Source organism: Vanessa tameamea, chromosome 2 (assembly GCF_037043105.1).
Source record: "Vanessa tameamea isolate UH-Manoa-2023 chromosome 2, ilVanTame1 primary haplotype, whole genome shotgun sequence".
Classification (NCBI taxonomy): Eukaryota; Metazoa; Arthropoda; class Insecta; order Lepidoptera; family Nymphalidae; genus Vanessa; species Vanessa tameamea.
Genome location: NC_087310.1, coordinates 7477803 through 7498458, shown reverse-complemented (window position 1 = coordinate 7498458; position 20656 = coordinate 7477803). Strand labels below are relative to the sequence as shown.

Here is a 20656-nt window from a genome sequence, read left to right as displayed (position 1 = left end):
GACTATTTGAAACTGGATAAAAATATAATATATTGAATTAATAAATGAAAATATAAACATGTTATATTTTGTTATATGATAAAAAGTAACCCCTTAAGATAAGTCACAAGAAAACATTTAGTAAAGTAGTAAGTAAGAGGCATTCAAAGATTATTTGCCTTCATTATTATTGGATTAAGTTAAGTCAAAAATTTAATAAAGCCGGTATTGTCTCCCTTTTATCAAAACGAAATAACAAGTCTTAAGAGTTCCTTAAGACAACATTAAAAGCATTTGTAAAATATTACTTTTCGATTACTGTAGAAGTCTTTAAATCTGTCCAATGAGATAGCTCAGACACTCCGTAGTTAAATAGAGAATAGATTGGAGTAGATGTAATTAAATTTGCGAATAATTGCTTTTTTAAATGGTAATTTTAAGTCAAAGAGTTTTATGTATTTTCTTTATGGTATATATATAACAAGACTAAAAGTGTGAAGTAGCTATACTCTATTCCAACCAGAACAGGAAAAAAGGCAAATAAACAACATTTGACAGCAAATTGACACAATATCATCGGTCGAGAGCTTGATTAATCTATTATATTCACTATGGATTTTCGAAAAAATGGCGTTTTGAACTTCGACGAAACTATTATCGGAATTTTGGAAGTAAAATTAAAATGGAAATAAGTGGTTAAGTTCAATAGTGTTGTATTATAAATAAAGATATATTAAACATAAACTCTTCATAGTGCACAACATAGCATAGTTATTAGCAAATCGCATGAAATACGTAAATCTAGGGTTTGTTTATGTTTTTTCCTACTTCCCTTGGAATCAGCTATACTTATATCTATATTAATAAATTCGAAGGTCTACGATAGACCCGATCGAAACATATCCACAATTATAGATTATTAAAAAATAATGATTTTTTAGTCGATAAAACATATCCGCAAAATTCTTATAATCGAGATATTTCGATATTAAATCCATAAAATTAAATGACGTGACACTTCATCGGGCGGCCATGTTTGCCGTTTACGGGTGCGTTCAGAAAATGAGTTAAATAATAATTTCGTGAGGTAAGGTAGTTAGCATATTTATATTTTTATTTGTTTAATTTTATTTATTTTACCTGAGCAAAGCCGGGTTTTCATCCAGTAATGAATATACTAAAACATGCTGCATCTTCTGAAGTTTTCTGTCATTGGTTTAGTAGTTTTGTAGAAACGCTATCATAAAAAAATATCTCGTCATTAATTTTTATAGATTCTTCGATGAGCAAGAGTACTATTTTAATTTTTGCATTAGTATTACGTGACAATTCACCATAATATTATTTGATGTTAAGGATATCAGAAATTCCATACATTGCTATTGCATTACTCTCTGAAATAAACCAAAGATTTTAATGTTTTTAACCATACATTATAGCCATTCGTTTTAGTAATAAGAATTAAATATTAGTTGAAGCTTTTATTTTAACCAATATATTAAAAATAATTAAATATTAAATCGTAAAATCTTATATTCGAAATTTTGTACTACCGACTATGGATCAATACAGTGCAATTTTTAAAAACAATTTTAGTTACGTGAAAAAATTGTCGACCATTTTGAAATAAAAATAATACATTTAGTATCTAGATTGGCTTCTCTCCAGCACCGAAATTTCAGCTCAAACGTTTGGTCAAACTTTTTTTAGATACAGTTGCGATTTGTTTCAAACATACAAATAGTACTGAGCTTGTGAAGGTTTGTATGTTTTTATGAAACCAATAATATAATATCTGATGTCTAAATACACAGTATGAAACAGTTTTATATCTTGTCTTTATTTTTACAATAAATATCGTCTGTATATACTTTTTAAATGAAATACAATTATATAAACATTCGAATCATCCATATTGTATATTAACGTAATCATTTAAAATTGTACGCAGCGCAGGCATCTTCACCAACATGTTTTCAAAAATAATAATGTGATTTTACGTTCTCTATTAAGAAAATGTGTATGATTTTATCGGCGAATATAATAAAATTGAAATCTGCAAACTTAAAAAAATTATAATATTATCATTCTCCTATCCGAATAAGGGCTACGATGGTCAATCTTGAAGGCTATATGAGATTAGTGTGTAAGCAAAGATGCAAACTTTATGTTCTCATTTTGTCATTTTACGGACTAGGGAAAAATGACTAGCACCAACGGCTTATATGATTTCCCAGACATGAGAGTGAAAACACGTCAAACTTTTTAACTCCGGGCTGCTTTTGAGAATCCTTAACAGGATATATGTACAATATTATTCCGCCATAGATTTGAACTTAATGCCTTCTGATCTTTAGTCTAGGTAGTCAGCCGTATTACAAACTAAGCACTAATTGAAATATTTAGTTTTGTAAGAGTCTAACGGCCTAGCTTAAATTTGCATATCATGAAACTTCTGTAAACAGTTTCGTAATAATTCTTGAGTTGAGTTTTGTTAAATAGTTATTTATGCTCACAGCGGTTTCTTTACGCGTTCACTTCCATGGAAGGTGGCAATAAAAACAAATATATTTCCGAAGACAAAGTTGTTGTACGTAGATGCAATATTTACGCTCACTAAATCTGCTTCCTACAATTATAATTTGAAAAGCGTATCAAAAGTTGAGGCGCTGTAGGAAATTTACCTACAACAAGGTTTTCTATTAATTTGGGCATCAAACATTACGTGTATAAATTCAGTTAATTTTAAGAAATGTAAACAAGTAAGTCCCTTAATTCATGAATATTGCAGTATTAGGAATACTTGAAAAACATAAATAAAAAATGTCTTTAGCTACTATGGTTCTTAGGTTCATTAATGAAATTCTCGTATAAGAATTTAATATCTTCTCAATTTCAAAAGCCGCAATGAAGTGGCATTATTTAATAAAGATTAGTATTATATATTACAGTATCCTATTACTTTCACCAAGCAAAAAAATTAGTCTTTTTATTTATCTCGTCCTTAAAACTTATACGACTAAGTGTTAAGTATTCGTGTAGTGCTAAAACGAATAATACTTCGAAATGATCGATCAGAAGAAGCCTAAGATTAATGGGTTTTAGTAAACCACTTAAAATAAAAATGTCTTAAAATCTTTTCTGAGTGCTTCTTCACATTAAAATTCAAATACCTTCATTAAATATAAAGCCTCTACCTACTGAACACAAAAGGAACACAATAATCATTATAGTTTAGGCTTCGCATTGATAATAGTTAGTCAGTTATAACTATATTATATACTGCATATATATTTAATATTCAAATTAATTGCGAGAAGTTCCCTCCGGAGGATTTCAACGTCTTGTCTTTTCCTTCCTAATTCAACCCAATTCTGTCACAAGTGACGTGTGATGTAAAACCCGTGAGTAAGTATTAACTCATTTGTGAAATAAGTTTATTGGTGAGAAAATAACCTACGTATATATATAATGTAAGAATAATATTTTATATACAAAAGTAATAGCATCCCACTGTTGGGCAAAAACCATTATAAAAGAAATATTATAATAATTTTCTTCAGTTATATTTTATTAGATATAGCTTTGCCATACGTGCTATAAACTAAGCCTGGGTAGGCCACTTTACTGCCTGCTCGACCGCCAAATATCTAATACTTTCCATTGTTATATTTTTGTTTAAATAATGAACGAGTCATAAACATAACATCTTAGAATTTATGATTAGCGTACCGTGGCCAGTGCTAAGTTTAATCATACCCTTATGGTATATATCTACATACCTATCCTCCCTTTTTGTTCATATTTTTAATATGCCAAAAAATACCAACTTTAAAAAAGAAAAAAACCCTATCTTAGAAACGACTCGACGTGGTAAAAATGACTTGATTGAAATAAAAAAAAATAGTGTTTTTATACAATTCTGATTCTTCTTCTAGGGCCTGTAATTATTGGCAAAGTCTCTACTTACTGAGTAAAACCTCTTTGCTCAACCGCCTTCTTACTAACTATTAACAATTAATAAAAATAATCAATTTAATCTCATCACCATAAGAAACTTTAAATATAATTGTCACTTCAACTTCAACGCTATTCGTAATTCGAATTTTTACTCACGCGTTTTGAGTGGTTATTAAAATTCAAGATACATAAAAATGTTTGCGTTTTTAGAAGCGAAGCAAAATCCGATAAAAATCGGCATTGAAAATATTTATCTGCTATAAATCCTTTTCAATTCCACATTCGTCTATAAATTGCCACTAGACTAAGCTGCTGAGTTCTCCCCGAATAATCCTTAAACGTCCTATATTTTGTTTGCATAAATGTTACTTAACTTTTACATTCTTTTTTATTTAGACTGAACGATTTTTTTCGGTTCCTTTTAAACACAAAAAATGCCAATCAATCTGTCATTGGCTGCGAACTTGTATAAGATAAGCATTATCCATCAAGAATCCCATTTAATCGACCTTCTTCGTAGTGTTTTTCCACCACGAAATGCGAATAAATATATGTTTTCATTTATTAGAGAAAGTGATCAATTATTGTTTGTTTTCTGTGAAAAAATGTCTTAAAGCTGACGTATTTTAAAACATGATCCTGAATATAATTAGAAAACACAAAAATATTTCATTTTAATTAATACAACAAATATATAAGTCATCTATTATCATCCGCAACTTAGACGCAAGCTGAAATGTGCAAATAAAATTTTATTATTAAATAACTTATATTTAAATTCATCGAACACTTCGTAATAAAAATATTAAAACGTTTGTTAAGAATATTTATCAATATTCTTTAATAATTCAGATTATTCAAACAAAACCATCACAAATTTGTGTCTATACATATAATAAAAGGTAGATTCTTTCCGCATCATTACCCAGGCCTTGTAAGCTCGCCCACTCGTCTAACACGTCAAAATTGCATAATCATAATCTGTGTCGAATCAACTCATACGAGTAAACCTGTCATGCGTGACCGTTCCATGTAATACGGTCTTAATGGCAAAGAAAAATTAGGCGCCGCTCACTGAAAAAGTACGATAATCTTCATTTCAGAGGGTTTGTTTACAAAAGTCTGAAAGTATGAAAAAAGCCTTATCCTAGCTTTCCCGTTAGTGCAATCGCGACCGGCATCGAGAGAGGACGCGTATCCAGAATTTTCGTTGTTTACGTAAAATCGTATCAGACGCGCGAAAATAAATTATTTACAATTATATAAACAAATTCAGATCTCACTTACGGGCTGTTCAATTTCTGTCTACGTGTTGATGTGTTTTGATTTCTGAAATTTAAACTTTTGTGGCGTCGTTGAACTATTTGAAGATAAGCTATTCCTAATCCTTAGTGTAGCTGTTTCATGTTTCCACAGCAACTAATTGCGATGCAAGCGTGCTGGATCATCAGAAGTTTCTATCAAAAATCCGCTCGTGTTGCTTTTGTTGGTCGGTGAGTGTTTGTTTGTTTTATATGCAAATGAATACAATTGATTATTATGCAAATTGAACTTGGATACTTTGCATCATAAAAGGCTAATTATCGTACTACTAGTATTAAAAATAATTGAGAAATACAAAAGTATTCATTGAAAATATTTTTTAATAGTCATATGATTGTATGTTTTCATTCTAACATATTTAGATCGTTGGAAGATGAATTTATAATTTTCTCATCTATAACTGTAATAACACAAAAAATATTTAAACCAAGCACTGTGATAACCAACAATATAACACTCACGAATGTTTTATATTAAGCCCTTCAAACGTCAAAACGATACGGCGTAAAGTTTATATCTTCTGTATTATACTTTATACATTATATATCTATTAGTATACAAGAAATGTGATACTCAAAAAAGATAAAAATTCACGAGATTTTAAGCTAAGAGTTTACTTCCTTAATGGCATTATTATCTTATGATAGTAAAACCTATTCGTTGATTATTATCAGTCGGTTATTCTTTTATATACAAGTACATACATAGTAAACCCGCAGACTTGTAGTTCTATCGAAGATGTTGTTATGTATGTGACTATATAAATATAATATTAACACGCAGTAACTTATTTTTATTTAAGAAGTATGAAAAATGTCGCTAATGTATTCACTTGAAAGCATTTTTGGCTTGATTGAACATCTCCAATCGTAATCCACATAAAAATAAACTTAGAAAACAGAAGGCTGTGTCACAACTGTTTATATTTATTGGAATTTAAATACTTAGAAAATGAACAGATATACAGTGTCAGTACACTTTTATCACCAGCGTATAAGAAAACTTATCGTATTACCACAAAGTCCAACTGCGCACTTAAAGTGGTGGATATAAGCTTTTTTACTTATAATACCATAATCGCCCCTGGAGATTGTGTCCTTTCATTAATAGAGTAATTCTTTATCCCTAAAGAAAAATGTGCTGTCATATCCATCAGAGCCTTTCGTATGTAATATAAATAGTGGTTAAGTGGATATTACGAGGGTTGTTATTCTTATTCTTCTTACAGATAGTTATCTGTTGTATTCTTTAATACAGATTATAATTGTTTGACACTTCTTGATGACTTATAAACTTATGAATGAAAGGCTAGAAATTATCTTTAATGAATACTAGTTGGTCGCACGCGGAACTTCTCGTTCATTGAACATTTTTTTACAAATTTCGAAACCTATGACAGGTTCTTTTTTATTTAATTTCATTGTAAATTGACCACGTCTTTTCGCACAATTTACATTAAAATTAATTATTTGTTAAATCGTAACAATTTAACAAATTACAATCAAGGATCCTCTTTATTTTTCTGCACATCTACGACTGGAACTCTTCAAAATGAGACTATAACCGATTTATTATCTGCAGCTATCGTCCCATAATCACTGGGACAAAAATCGGCTTACTCTATGAATATATAAGATGTTGTTTAATTTTAGCAATGGAAGATTACTTGCAAAAATCCTATTACGAAAAAGCACGAAACGTATACATACATTATTTATTTATTTAAAGACTTTATTGACCACCACAAAGTAAATGGAATAAAAGGCGGACTTAATGCCTGAAGGCATTTTCTGCCAGTCAACTTTAGGTCAAACAGAAAACCATGAAAGCGGAAATTAATAATAATTAACAATAAACATAAACAAAACATTTAAAATTATTTACATTACATTAATTACAAGAAGGTAAAAATCCTTAGAATGTAGCTGACGATTGTGATTATCACGCATAAATTTGAATTTCCCTTTCAATTAATCAGGAGAGAGTGGATAAATTAATAAGAAGACCATTATTTGAAATAAAGCATACCGCATACGTATATGTAATTATTATTATTTGGCGTATAATACAAGTTACATTCGATGAAAAAAATATATACTAAGATCAATGAAAAAAGAAGAATGAAATAAAAGAAATAAGCATTTAAAATAAGTGTATTATCTATTTACTGTAACTGTGACTATGGTAAATTTTAATGTAAAACTAACTTTATTTAGGTTAGCGGTGTCGACGAGCTTTGTATAATTAATTAAGATTGAAATTCGTTTTAGGTTCGTTTAATATTCAATCGGAGTACTCAATTTGTTCTCGAGATTTAATGTATGACGCTTACGGATTAAATTATACAAAATATGGACGAACGAGTTATCTTTGCTTTTTCATTTGTTCCGACTTTCGATATGAAAATAACGTTTCTTGGCTATTTCTTAAGAAATTTATTATTCACCAGTATAAATTATGCAAACGTAATATATATGTTAGTTTATACGACTCTTTTATATGCTCATAAAGAATAGAAGTAATCGCCTGAGAGAAATACACATAGATGAAGTCAATATTTCAAACGGATATTCTTATTAATTTTAAATAAACCTTTTGCAAGAAGAATATTGATAAGTGCGGTCGATATTAAAATTTTATAAAGTAGAGAAATAGCCATATCAAAGTTTAATAAAATTAAAAGAAACGTAATTGATAATTAATAATCTATGTTATATTAATGTACGTCAATTAGAACATCAAAAGATACCGTCTTCCTCGCTGACCTCTATTTTAGTAACAACAGGATGCTACGAAGTTCTATATTATGCATTACGAGTACGAGTTACGAATACATTTCCGTAAACAAGTTGCTTAATCATTTATCCGCCTTAACTAGTTACGCGTCTGTAGTATATAGCCAGATTTATATGTAGTTTACATACAGCTTAACGTGTACGACTGAACATATTATCATCTATGGAAGAAGGTCTTATGTGCACTTGCAATCGAGTAACGTGCAAAATACAATACTTATACATTGTACATAGAACCTTGAAACATAGATGAACTGTAGCCAATTATTTATTTGTGTATAAATTAATTAACTAGTTTGTATTTGAATATGAATATTTAAATAAAACGATACATGATTAAGCACCTTGACATCACAATACACCGCAAAATCATTGCTAACTGATTGTGTCCTAGTTTTCATCGGGCTTTAGTACGCAATTCAGACCAAACGAACCGATATGAACAGTTCGTCTTTGAGGTTTTATCTTTAATGCTTGGTCTATACCCTTGACATTGATTGCAATTACGGTTCTACAAATTTAAGGCTAAATAATTCTTTATTAAAATATGCTCCTATTGAATGTGATGTAGGTTTAACATATTTAAAATTTATAATAATTGAAACCAATTAGTTAGGTAATCAATACACGTACTATTGATAGAAAACTAAATTGTATAGTTCAAATTTTACTTGCAAATCCAATAAATTGAGAATAAGGAAAAATTAATAATTCAAAACGTAATTTTATTTTATAATAATTTTAAGGTAAAAGAATTGAAACATTAAATAAACGTATGTGTTATACTATCAAATATATAAATGTGAAACCACCACAAACAATTTGTTTGTAGCAGAACAGCATTTGACCGAATAAATTGAATGAGTGAACAATAGCGCGAATGCTTCAGAACTATGAAGCGAGTATTGTTCCTAACTAACCAGTCCAGTTAGATCACTCCATAATAAATTTCAAATATGTTGATTAATTAAAATCTGAAATAAAATAAGTAAAGCTCTTATAAATACTTCAGAGAATACTTTTATTACGATAAAGCTTTCAAAGCTCCGCCATGCACGGTCACATTAGGTACGTGTTCTTGTATTAAAATAAATTACATTTTCATTTCATAATAAATGTATGTTAAAAATATAAAGTAAGTAAAAATTAGCTACTAAGTTATTTTCGTTTTTTTTTTTTTATTAGTAGATTCTAAATTTAATATCGGTAGTAATTTTAAATCAGTTAAGAAAGGTTTGTAAAATTTTTCAAATATATTATAAGAACTCAATTCAAAGCACGTTTTGATCCTTGGAAAAGCGATATGATATTTTAAAATCGAATTGAGTTCTAAGGTTAAATTATGAAAATAAAACTTTTGTGACTCCAAGAGGTCGGAGAAAAATAAATAACTAATTTTCATCACGTGTGTTCTATCTGCTAAGTCGCAGTTGCTCTTATTGAATCATTTAAATGTATAAATCATTACCTAATGCTACTCATTAAGTCCATGGCTTATGTTTACCAACTGACTTGTACATAATATCTACAGCGTGTGTTCCTATGAGTTGGCAATTTTATTAAACTGCATCCATTAATATATCGCGCTGAATAAACTTTATATTAATTAATTTGAGGTTCAGTATGTTTGCTTAAAAAAAGGAGGAGTAAAGTAAAAGGGAGGAGTAAATATAGTACCAAAGCTACGTGATAAATAATATTGCTCGCACGGAAGCTTCGTCGGTTTAGTTATTTCACGTTCGATCTAATATTTATTCGTGTTTTTCTAATTTTTAATCAATTGTTTCTCTGGTAACAGAGAAACATATAACGTTCATAAAACAATATTTACTAGAAATTAAATTTAGATATTTTTTTTGTTTGTAATGTGATTATATATTAGTATTTAGGCCTAGCTCATGTTTTGTTTAAATAATAATTGTTTTAATCGTACAAAAAATGCCATCGTGGAAGACGTACTTGTATTTATATATGTACGTACTTGTGTGTGCATTTTTATCCAAACAATAGCCTCAAAGCCATTAATAAATGAATCTACTTTATGGTTTTACCCTGTATTGCTGCATTCTCATCACACTATACGGCATCAGCAACGGGTGCTTTATTTCTTAAGCAATGTTGTTTAGATTTATTTTTGTGACTTTCCCTATTCTTTGTATTTTAAGTCTGTGACGTTAATGTGTTACTTACACCTGGTACTTCAGGTTCATTGCATAGCTAAAGTGGCTTTTGCATCTTTATTTTCTGAAAATTGAGCCACGCCGTCATGGCGCATGTTTACGTTGTTCGACGGATATGAAGTTATTGACGCAGCGTTTGTATGGCGTAGGGAAAATTTTTCGTAATTCGGTTTAATAATACGAAGACTTTAGATTTTTAATAATGACTGCAATATGGGTAATCACCGACGTAATATATTAAAGCAATTTAACCCGATTTGGCCTCAGAGCGTAGAATCTACATCCATTCCAATTAATAAACACGGCGACATGATTTCGTTATCATCTATTTATATTTGACAGGTTAATATTTAATTTTGCTTTCTAACAATAGCACAATGTATTAAAAACATGAAATCTTAACTTTCTTATTAAGGTTATGTTTCAGAAAACCGTTCACAGTTGCGTAGAAACTAGCGTTACGACGCGACGGCTAGCTACGGCTGTCGTAGCTACTCGTATTAAAAATCTACGTTACACCGAGACATATAGGTCATGTAGGATGGTTGCAATTTATTTACTTAAATTATTTGATTTCACTTGTTTTGTATGTATTCATTATTTTATATAAATAGATAGAATAAAAATAAAAATTAAAAATATACGTATTTTGTTTTTTTATTATTATTATTATTTATCATAAAGGATAAAGGCATAGTAAAATACACGTAAGAGCAAAATTTAAATGAATTCGTCCCTCTGTCATTAGTTTTTGATTTTTTAAAATAAATGTTAATAACTTAATAAATTATAATAATTAAATATTTTTCCAGTTTTCATTTTGACGTACTAAATTAACGATAAACTTGCGTCACGAAAAAATTGTCTGGAGATGAGAACGATATTATTATTTTTCTAATAGGGTTCATCTTCATTATTTAAAGGAGTGTACAGTCTTGCTTCTATCTTAAGCTTTTTGATTGTTTTTCTTTCAGAAGATTAAATAATTATCTTGATAATTCTACTAAATAACGTTACAAAATTCACCGTGTGGTGTTTAAGCGAAAAAAAATAATTATTTATTTCTTTTGTAATTACAAATATCTCAGCAGAGTTGTCCCAATGGTTAGAACAAGTAAATCTCAATTGTAGATTGCGAGTTCAATCCCAAGGACCTCTGATTTTGCATGTGCTTAATTTGTATTTATAATTTCATGTTTACAATAACATGATCTATCGTTGAAGGAGAACATTCTGAGGAAAATGGCAGGGGTCGTCCATCGTGAAAATCTGTCCCATGTGTAACTTTCAAACCTGTGAGAGATTGCAGTGGGATTTATATAGGCTAATTTTACTTTAAATTTTTTATAGTGTGCAAGTATTTATATATATGTTATATGTTTTCATTATTACAGTAGGTAGATCACAATACGAATAAACATCGTATTGTGAGCTTAATAGCAAATGTGTGTTGCTTCCCGGACATTAAAAAGAGATCTCTGCTATCCGAAAAATACATTAATGTTTCAGTAAATAAAGAATAAATTCTGTAATTTTGTAATGTTATTCATTTTATAAATATCTTGTAATTCCATTTACACGTGAACCAATTATCGCAGTCGTGATTGTTTTTTATTTCAACTTGTTTTATTAATTGTACATAACATTCGTATCGTGGGAAATTGATCATCAACTCTGCCGCGGTTGTTGGAAAATGAAAAATGGTTTCGTTAAATATAATTAAAATAAATGTAAACTGTCTTTGTTAATTATTATAGTTGTGTATCCGCACTGAGGCAATTATATTAATAGTGGCATTAGATCTTATCCTTGTCTTTAATAGGAAAGGAGGGCTTAGCTTAGCAGTAAAAGATATAGCTCTGCTACACCCATTCTTTTGGTATGGAGATGATTAGATACAGTATATTTAATTAAATTTTGTATAATTTTTTTATCTAATTATCAGTGAGTATTATCTTTCCTTTGGTGTGTAGGCGTCCTCTGAGTTAATAAATGACGCATCGGAGCGCGAAATTAGAGACTGTTTGTCTTTGTTTTGTAAATAAAATTATACGATTCAGAATGGGGGTCTTTCCGAAGAAAATGCAAACGTTTTGCGAGAATTTTGCTATACAGATAAATGACTTTTGATTACTATGTTTACACGATTAATGGTAATGATGATGATAAAAATGATGATATCTCGCTGATTAGTTTCCCTCACGGTAGCTATTTTTGACAAAATAGCTACACACTACAGATTTTTTTTTTATCTCCTATAAACTTTATAAGCATAGTTATTTGAATGAACCGATCAAATATCTCTGTCGTGGAGAACAGAAAGATATATGAATAATTGATTTATTTAAATGTTTTATCCGAGATGTTTGAAATATGGATGAGATTGAATGAATTTCGGTAACAAGCACATTTGCAACGTAAAAAGGATTAGGTTGTAGTCGTTTTACTCGACTCTATCTTATGACTCTCACCAGAGTTATATTATTTAGAAAGTATATTTTGTATATTGTATATACCTATTTTATATATACAATATACATTTTGTATATTGTATATATAAACTAGGATTTGAAAGTTTGTTTAGTTTTTTTACTCATGTAAGGTCTAAATTTTATTGAGATAAAATTTTTCAAATTACTAAGGTACCAGATGACCCAGGGTTCGAATGCATCTTAACTGATGATCGTGAGATCCAGACTAGGATCACTTAATTTTAATGTGCTTAATTTGGGTTTATAATTTATCTCGTACTCTGAAACTTCTTCTCAAAGGAAGAGGAACCCTTAGCCCAGCTATGGGACATTTACAGTTATTTTACTTTTGCTTAGAACATAGCTTTCAAAAGTGTAATTATATGTTTTGGTATATAAACCGCCTCACCGCCTTGCAATCTTCTTCACATCAATATGTTCTGATTTCATTTTTTTATATTTCTTCACGATTAAAGATCAAATTTAAAACGAAATCTATTTAAAACTCTACCCTTTTTCTAAGGAAAGCGTATCAAGTTGAAATTTATATCTGCGGTCCCTTGGAGCAGTGGAAAAAAAATAAAACTTCTAAGTCAACGCAATCAAAAGATACGGCCGTTTACGCCACATATTTTGACACTCGCAAGGGAATCAAAACGTAAAGGATACTTTTCGTTACACAGAATCATGAAATTTGACAAATTTGTTTAGTACGTGTAAAAGGAAAATACGAAAACCGTTTGTAGTTACGCTATAAAAAAGATATAATACGCGATTTCCGTGATGGACTAATGAGACCTGTATATTAAAGAATAACTTACATACCTACAAGTATGTAGGGATACCTTGGTGCACTCATTAGATCTGAACTGGCCCGGTTTTTTTTAAATACTATCATGGGCATTATTTTTATATCCAATGCGAAATGGAACTAGTACCTAAAATTACTTATAATTTATTTTATAGTAAGAGTGGGCTAGTAACCAACGAGATCAGAATTAAGTATACATATAACTCACATCCTTAGAAGCCAAATATTTGTAAAGACTACACAATTTAAATGCTTTAATGTATTCACATTGTTATAGAAGGTCACCATAAAGGTTTTGGGATACAACAGAGTACCGTATCAAAGTTATTTGCATATATTCTGGTAAACAAACAACCAAGGGATATCCATTTTTGCATATTAATAGTGAATATTGCTTCTGCTGATAGTCGTAGATTGAGTCTCATAAAACGAAAATGGACCAGAAAAAAATATTAATCATAATCCTTATTCAATATAGAAAGTATTACAGTAGAAAAATACGTTATTAAATCATGTATGTCAAGTCATGATATCCTTTAATAATAAATTATATAATGATCTTTGATAAAATATCATTATAGTGATTTGTAATAAAAAGTATATAATGATGGATTTTCAGACACAACATCCTTTAAAATCTAAAGGCTAGCTAGTGCTGGCTGTTCATTGTAGTACACTAGTGTGTGAAAACTCAAAAATGTTCTCCATTTCATTCCTCTCATATTCCAACAGAATAAAATTCTGACAGGATCAAACAACATTTTGGCATATATTTGAAGGCTGTACGTGCTGGTGTAGATGCTGAAATGTAACTAAATATGCCAACTCCCCAACTCCGGACAGATAGTAACGGCTTTCGTTGGCCCAATCTAGTATTTCAAATAGTGTTCTCTGGAACTGCAGCTATATCATCTAGCTACTAGTCCATAGAGATTTTAAAATATATATAAATAATAATTCCTCTTTCATCTTTACAGTTTCCAAGGAACATGAGATGTGGGTCAAGCTGTAAACTTTTACTGTTAAAAGCAATATGTTTTACTTTGTATGTTCTTGTTGGTTTAATTTTTTTTAAAGGACAAATACTTGTTTCAATAATGTATGAATGGATCTTAAGTATTCAAACGTACAGTAAATAGGGAATGATAATTTGTATGGAAATTTGTCATTTCTGATTTTAGAAATATGGAAATCGGTATTTTCGATTCTATTTATTACTACATATTCATCAACAATAGGGCATAATTGGGATGGCTGTTGTATGGAAGATCGTTATTTTGTTGAAGTTGGAAATCGGTTCTATTAATATGTGAATAAATAACGATACAATGTTTTCCAATGGGATATTCGCTCGAGTACACGGCTAGTTTCTATGTCAAAGTCATGGTGGCGGCGGTTCATTATATTATTCGTTATTATTGTTTTATAGATATTTTGTAAGGAGGACGTAAATATTTGTATATGGTCTCCTCTGCTCGTAAATGTCAGTATTCTTTGTATTCTTTTAAATGTAAACATTACCAAATTGATTCAATAATTTCGTTCAATTTGTTGATTGATATATTTATATTATGTACTTATTACTAGCAATGGGAAATGCACGGTGTGTGATGAGCCATCGGTAACGATTTTAAAATTAAAAAGTTTTAAAGTATCTACTACTTAGTAAATTACATTATATAACTAGAAATATATTTTATATGTTATAATTTTATGATATTTAAGTGCTTTTGAAATTTAGAATATGAGGAAATGAGATGTCAATATTGCACGGATATTGAATGCTTTGGATCCCAATATTAATTTTACGGAATAGATAAAATTATATAAATAATTTTTACGTCATAATAATATTATTTTATATGCGAGAAATACCAAATAGAATGTACTTTATACTTAAACTTAACAAAATTCCCAAAATTTTCAATTCAAAATTAAATAATTATATATAATTGTCAAAACGTCTTTGTTATATGTTATGTTATTATGTTATATTCAATATACTCTTATATAATAGATGGTACAATAATTTGGAACTCAAGCACTTGCCAAATAACCAAACAAGAAAGTTGAATGATCTTTAATTTCCTGTAGAAATATTACATAACTTGCTTTTGCGAATGGGGTCAAGAATTTCGGTATGCTTTGTAACTTACTTTCAGCTCGGTGTCGTTGCTTTTATCCTTATATATATAAAGGTTTAAACGATTTGCCTCTGGAACGGTTATTCTAGGTTCTTTAACGCACCGTTCAGAACCTTTTCTTAATAAATAAAAAATAATTAAGTATCTGAATAATTAAGGAACGAATATAATAGATTACTTTTGCTAAAATTTATAAAATAACAAACTCATCGTAATGTTTATAATAATTAAAAAGACACGACATCGATTTATTTACAGTGAAGATTGTTATCGATTCCGATATATAGTCAAAACTTCATTTGTCTGTTAATTTATAATTAAGTTGTTAATCTTACTGATTTACATTGCAGATATCACCGAGACAAATATATTTATAAGTTGATTTGAGATTTACAAACAAAACACACTTGCGAATTTATATGTCTCATCTACGTTAAATTTGATACTAAGGTTTCCCACAAATACTATAAAAAAGTTCCAATGTAGCTCTGATTCAATCGATTAATTAAAACAAATAAATATAATAAATAATATATATTTTTGTATATAAACAAAACGCATACGATTTTAAAAGTTATCATTACATTCTTTTACATTATATGAGCGACTCATTATTATTATTATTGCGTAGAAGTTTAGTTATTCCAGTTGTTTCAGTATGTTAAGCTAAGTGACTTAAACGAGATAAGAAACCCAAAACTCAACGCTGTTCTTTTAAATAAGAAGGATTTGTTAATGTAGTAACAAAATCAGATGTGCATAATTTTATGCATATGTGCATAGTATGTTGGGCCAAATTCTCGTATAATTTTTGAGTAGCGTCATTTTCTTGGGTTATTTAATTTTATTTTAATTCAATTGCTGACTTTTGAGCATCAGATACATTCGTTTTCGGCTCAGTTATGCGAAAAATGTTCATACTCATCACACACTACACATGTTAGTTAAACACTTAATTTATCACTTAAAAATATCCTGCTGACTATGTTTAAACGTGTCATTCAATGTAACGAACTATTTCTCTTTTATTGCATAACCAAGGAATTGAGAAACTACTCTTAAGAACTTACATTTTTCCTTCAGAGTATTAAAGGAGAAGATCAACTTCAGATGATTTTTAATCTCACTCTTCACTAAATAGAAAAGTTCATAATAAAACCCAGATATAGAAATGAAAATTGGTTATTCTGGAAATATTAGAAGATTCGCAAATGTCAAATAATATTAACCATTACATATAGCGTTTGATATTTTCAACCCTTATTTGAAAAGTGTGAAAAGGTTAACAAGCCGTGTAGCGTCTGAAAAGTCACCATTTACGACCGCGAACCCTCAATTATAGTGCTCTCCAGTTATTGTCGAGTGGAGAACTGGCAGTTGGAGCAAGTTCAATGTTTATTTGAAAGGGAAAATTATTGTTTCTTTTTCTCTGAGAGATCCAATTGTCACGTGTTTACTCAGTTTTGCTTCCTTAATAACTGACTGATTAATAAAAGTCAGTCACGTTTGGTCGGTAATTGTAATTTTTTTCTTCACGAACTCAGTCATAATTTGTGTATACTTATTCGTAACTGATTGTTGAACTTCTTTTGTATTTTGTATCTGCCGTATTTGGACTAACAGCAACAGCGTGTAGTATTCAGGTAGAATAGTATCAATAACTAATGTGAACTAGTTTCGGTCCACGGCTCCAACCTGTAGGGGAATGGAGTGGTCGGTGTTGGGTATACTAACGATGCCAAAGACAATCTAGGAAGAAGAAAAACGCTATCCAAGACAATTCAATTTAATAATGATTTGTGTAAACACCTTTTCAAATCATTTAATTTAAAATTTAGTGAATTAATATCCTCATTTTTCCAACGTGAAATGCAAAATATTATCCATCCTCTCAACAGAACCTTAGTATAGGAACAAGCTATTTCGGTCGATAAAAGCCTAATGTCTCCTATTAGTAAGACTTCACTCATATCTCATATCGAATTGGCCATAATGGCACCAAATTGGTTCATAAGTGCCTCTACAACGATTATTCTGATAGATTCACAGCTGGCAGTATGCGTAAATGGCTTATTTACCTTGCCACCAAACGACCACGATCATCTGACTATCGAATGGTACCTACCATGGGTTATTTGGTGGTTAATACAATCACGTAGACCATTTGCTCGTTAGCCGTTCAATAAAAGAACTGCATAACTGTATACATCCCGTAATAATAGATGTCAAAGCATAAACTAACGATATTGAATGTAATAAAGTCCACTCAGTCATTTCCGTGTTATGCGTGAAAATATTTATAAAAAGGCAGACCTATTTATTTATTCAATAAACTTCCGTATCGTAAATAAACGTTTTCTACAGTTGGTTGTTGGTAGTCAGTTGTGCTAAATTATATCGCCCCACGTGATAAATATTGTAAAAAAATCCTTCCTATTTTTGAGAAGTAGGGTTGAAGCTAATTGAACCACGCTGCTCCAATGCGGGTTGGTACATACTCGTACATGGCAGATTCTTATTCGCCATGTCCAGAATCCTCACGATGTTTTCCTTCACCGCTGAGCTTATTAATGTATGTTTTGACTTATGTTTTTTGGTGTATTGGTAGATTGCGAAAGATTTTAATAACAGATCATTTTTTATTTTTTTTTATTATTACTAGACTTGTCTTCTGAAATTAATACTAACAAAGTGTTTAAAAAATGAAATTTGTGATTGAAATTCTAGACAGATGCTTTTGATATTTAAAATAATAATTAAAAAACGTCAAAAGCGACGAGCACAAAAGGTGTATAAGCTGTCTTTGTGTGCTGCTGTTATCGTTGCTGTGTTATCGACATTTTAGTTAAAACAGTCCTATTGGAACGTGGAAAATGATATTTCATCTACCAGTTCTTGTAATTTCGTTTATGTTATTTAACTAGAAAAAGCTGATGCAGGCCCTTCAACTTCCTGCTATTTTAGAACTCAAAGCGCGCTAAAACATTTATCTCATTTTTTCATAGAAACTTCTGGAGCTATTTGAAATAAATATAATAATTTTTATTAAAACGTATTTTTTTATTTCAATGCAGTTTTTAAATTAAAAAAGTGATTAGTTAAAAGAAAGTAGATTCGTGAGTTATTGTAATAACAATAAAAAAAATCAAAACGAAAGCAATTTTTTTAATTTTTCGTGTATAGTGGAGTGATTAGAGCGTCAAAATCCAGAAAACGTCCGTTAAGTTCTTCTCTCTCTTCTTTCCGTTCACGTTCTACTAGCTGTCCTAGGTCTTTACGACCCTTTATAAGCACAGGTATCTCCAAAAGATGATTTTACATACCTATTCGAGTCAAATTCAACGTATACATAAAAAAAATGCTATTCGAAGTTAAATTATATGCTGGAATACTAATTTTTTATCTTTTTTCAAACAAATAATTAAAAAATTAAAAAGCTCAAAAAAATTTTGGTTAACTTTGCAAGCTAACTAAAAATGAAACCTCAACCAAAGAAATTCATTTACTGTAACCATTTTCTGAAGTCAAAACTTCTGGGCGCTCCACTAATATCTTCAGAAGAATTTGATAGAATTAATTCATAATCTAATCAGATCTTTCTGAACGCTACCGAATTTCTCGTCGTGGATCTCAATCAGTTGATTTGTTTTTGATATGTTTTGTAAATTGTTAGAATAATTTCGTACGATAAAAAATAAAAGAATAATTTTCTTATTTAAACAAAGCGGGAAGATAGATCTTTATCTCAATACGACCAACCAAATGTAAAAGTATAAAATAATAGATGTCTTACCAATAACAGAGACGTTGTCGGAACTTCTGCAAAATGAAAATGCAAAAAATAAATTTGTGTTACTGTTTGAAATCAAACTTTGAAATAATCAATATCGGTTTAACTATAGTTCTAGCCTTAATACGGCAACAACTTTTTAGTGGATAAGAGATTTGATTGGAGTAAAGATTAATATCAAAAGAACTAATAGGATTTTCTTTGAAAAGTTGACTTTCACGTTAGTCGTGTATGTCATTTTACATTAAAAATATTTCGTATGTATAATACTAAGTTTATAATTGAATTATATTTTACTGTCATAATATTCTCGAAAAATATTAAAAAATCGTACATTACGATAAACATACCACTCAGACAAATAAAAATACAAACTATATGAGCCAGTATAAAAATGACTTTTATTTGAAAAATAATTTACGTAAATATACATATTATAAAAAGTTAACAACGTATATTGTAATAGGTTGTAAAAAGTAAGAAGCCGTGAATGTCTCACTGATAGCAAAAACCCCGTTAAAGAGTAGGATTTACAGTTCATTTTATCACGCTACTCCATTTCGGGATAATATTTATTTTAATATGTATACTGTATTTTATTGATAATCCAAAAGTACACCAAGTTATTTTATATATGTTGCCATTATCGAAAGATACTTTTGTATTTTATTACACTGTTAAAACACAACCAACCGGTTTAAATTTTTCTGTAACTACCTATACTGGCATATTCGTATTGCAATACTAAAATTAACGTCCATTTACGTGTTTTGATATCTGAAAAGTTGGTATTTCATATAAACTCACCAAATTCTACTGCATACAGAAGTGAGATTTAAAACATATAAAGGAATGTTCCTTGTTCCCTACATCAATCGAAATTGTTACGTGACTTATAAATTGAGCACTTCAGCCTATACAAAAATGTTGTCCTTTCGTGAGTGGCACATTAGCATCCGAATACATTCGAACTGAACGAATCTCTTGCGATCTGATAAAGATTGCCCCTTTTATGTGAGTAATCAGTAGGAAAACGAGTAAAATGTGGTTTTTTTTAGCTTTAGTAGTCCAGTCGAATTCAGTGATATATACATATATATCCATTTCCTTATAGTTAGGCTGATATCACATAACTTTTGAATAATTGAAGTATATGTATATATAATCAATAATTATCAAAGTAAACTGCCGAGGACTTCTACA

At 29.7% G+C, this 20656-nt stretch overlaps 1 protein-coding gene across 4 annotated transcripts in view; it reads left to right on the top strand.

Moving 5' to 3' along the window:
* Positions 1-4946: 4946 nt before the first annotated feature.
* The window catches only part of LOC113401417 (galanin receptor type 3), a 60341-nt gene continuing 44631 nt past the window's right edge, over positions 4947-20656 (top strand). For 2 of the 4 annotated variants that reach the window (XM_064220970.1, XM_064220967.1), the window contains exon 1: positions 5031-5432. The gene's annotated coding sequence lies outside the window, so the exon portion shown is untranslated. The other 2 variants (XM_064220973.1, XM_064220971.1) reach the window with 2 other exon arrangements.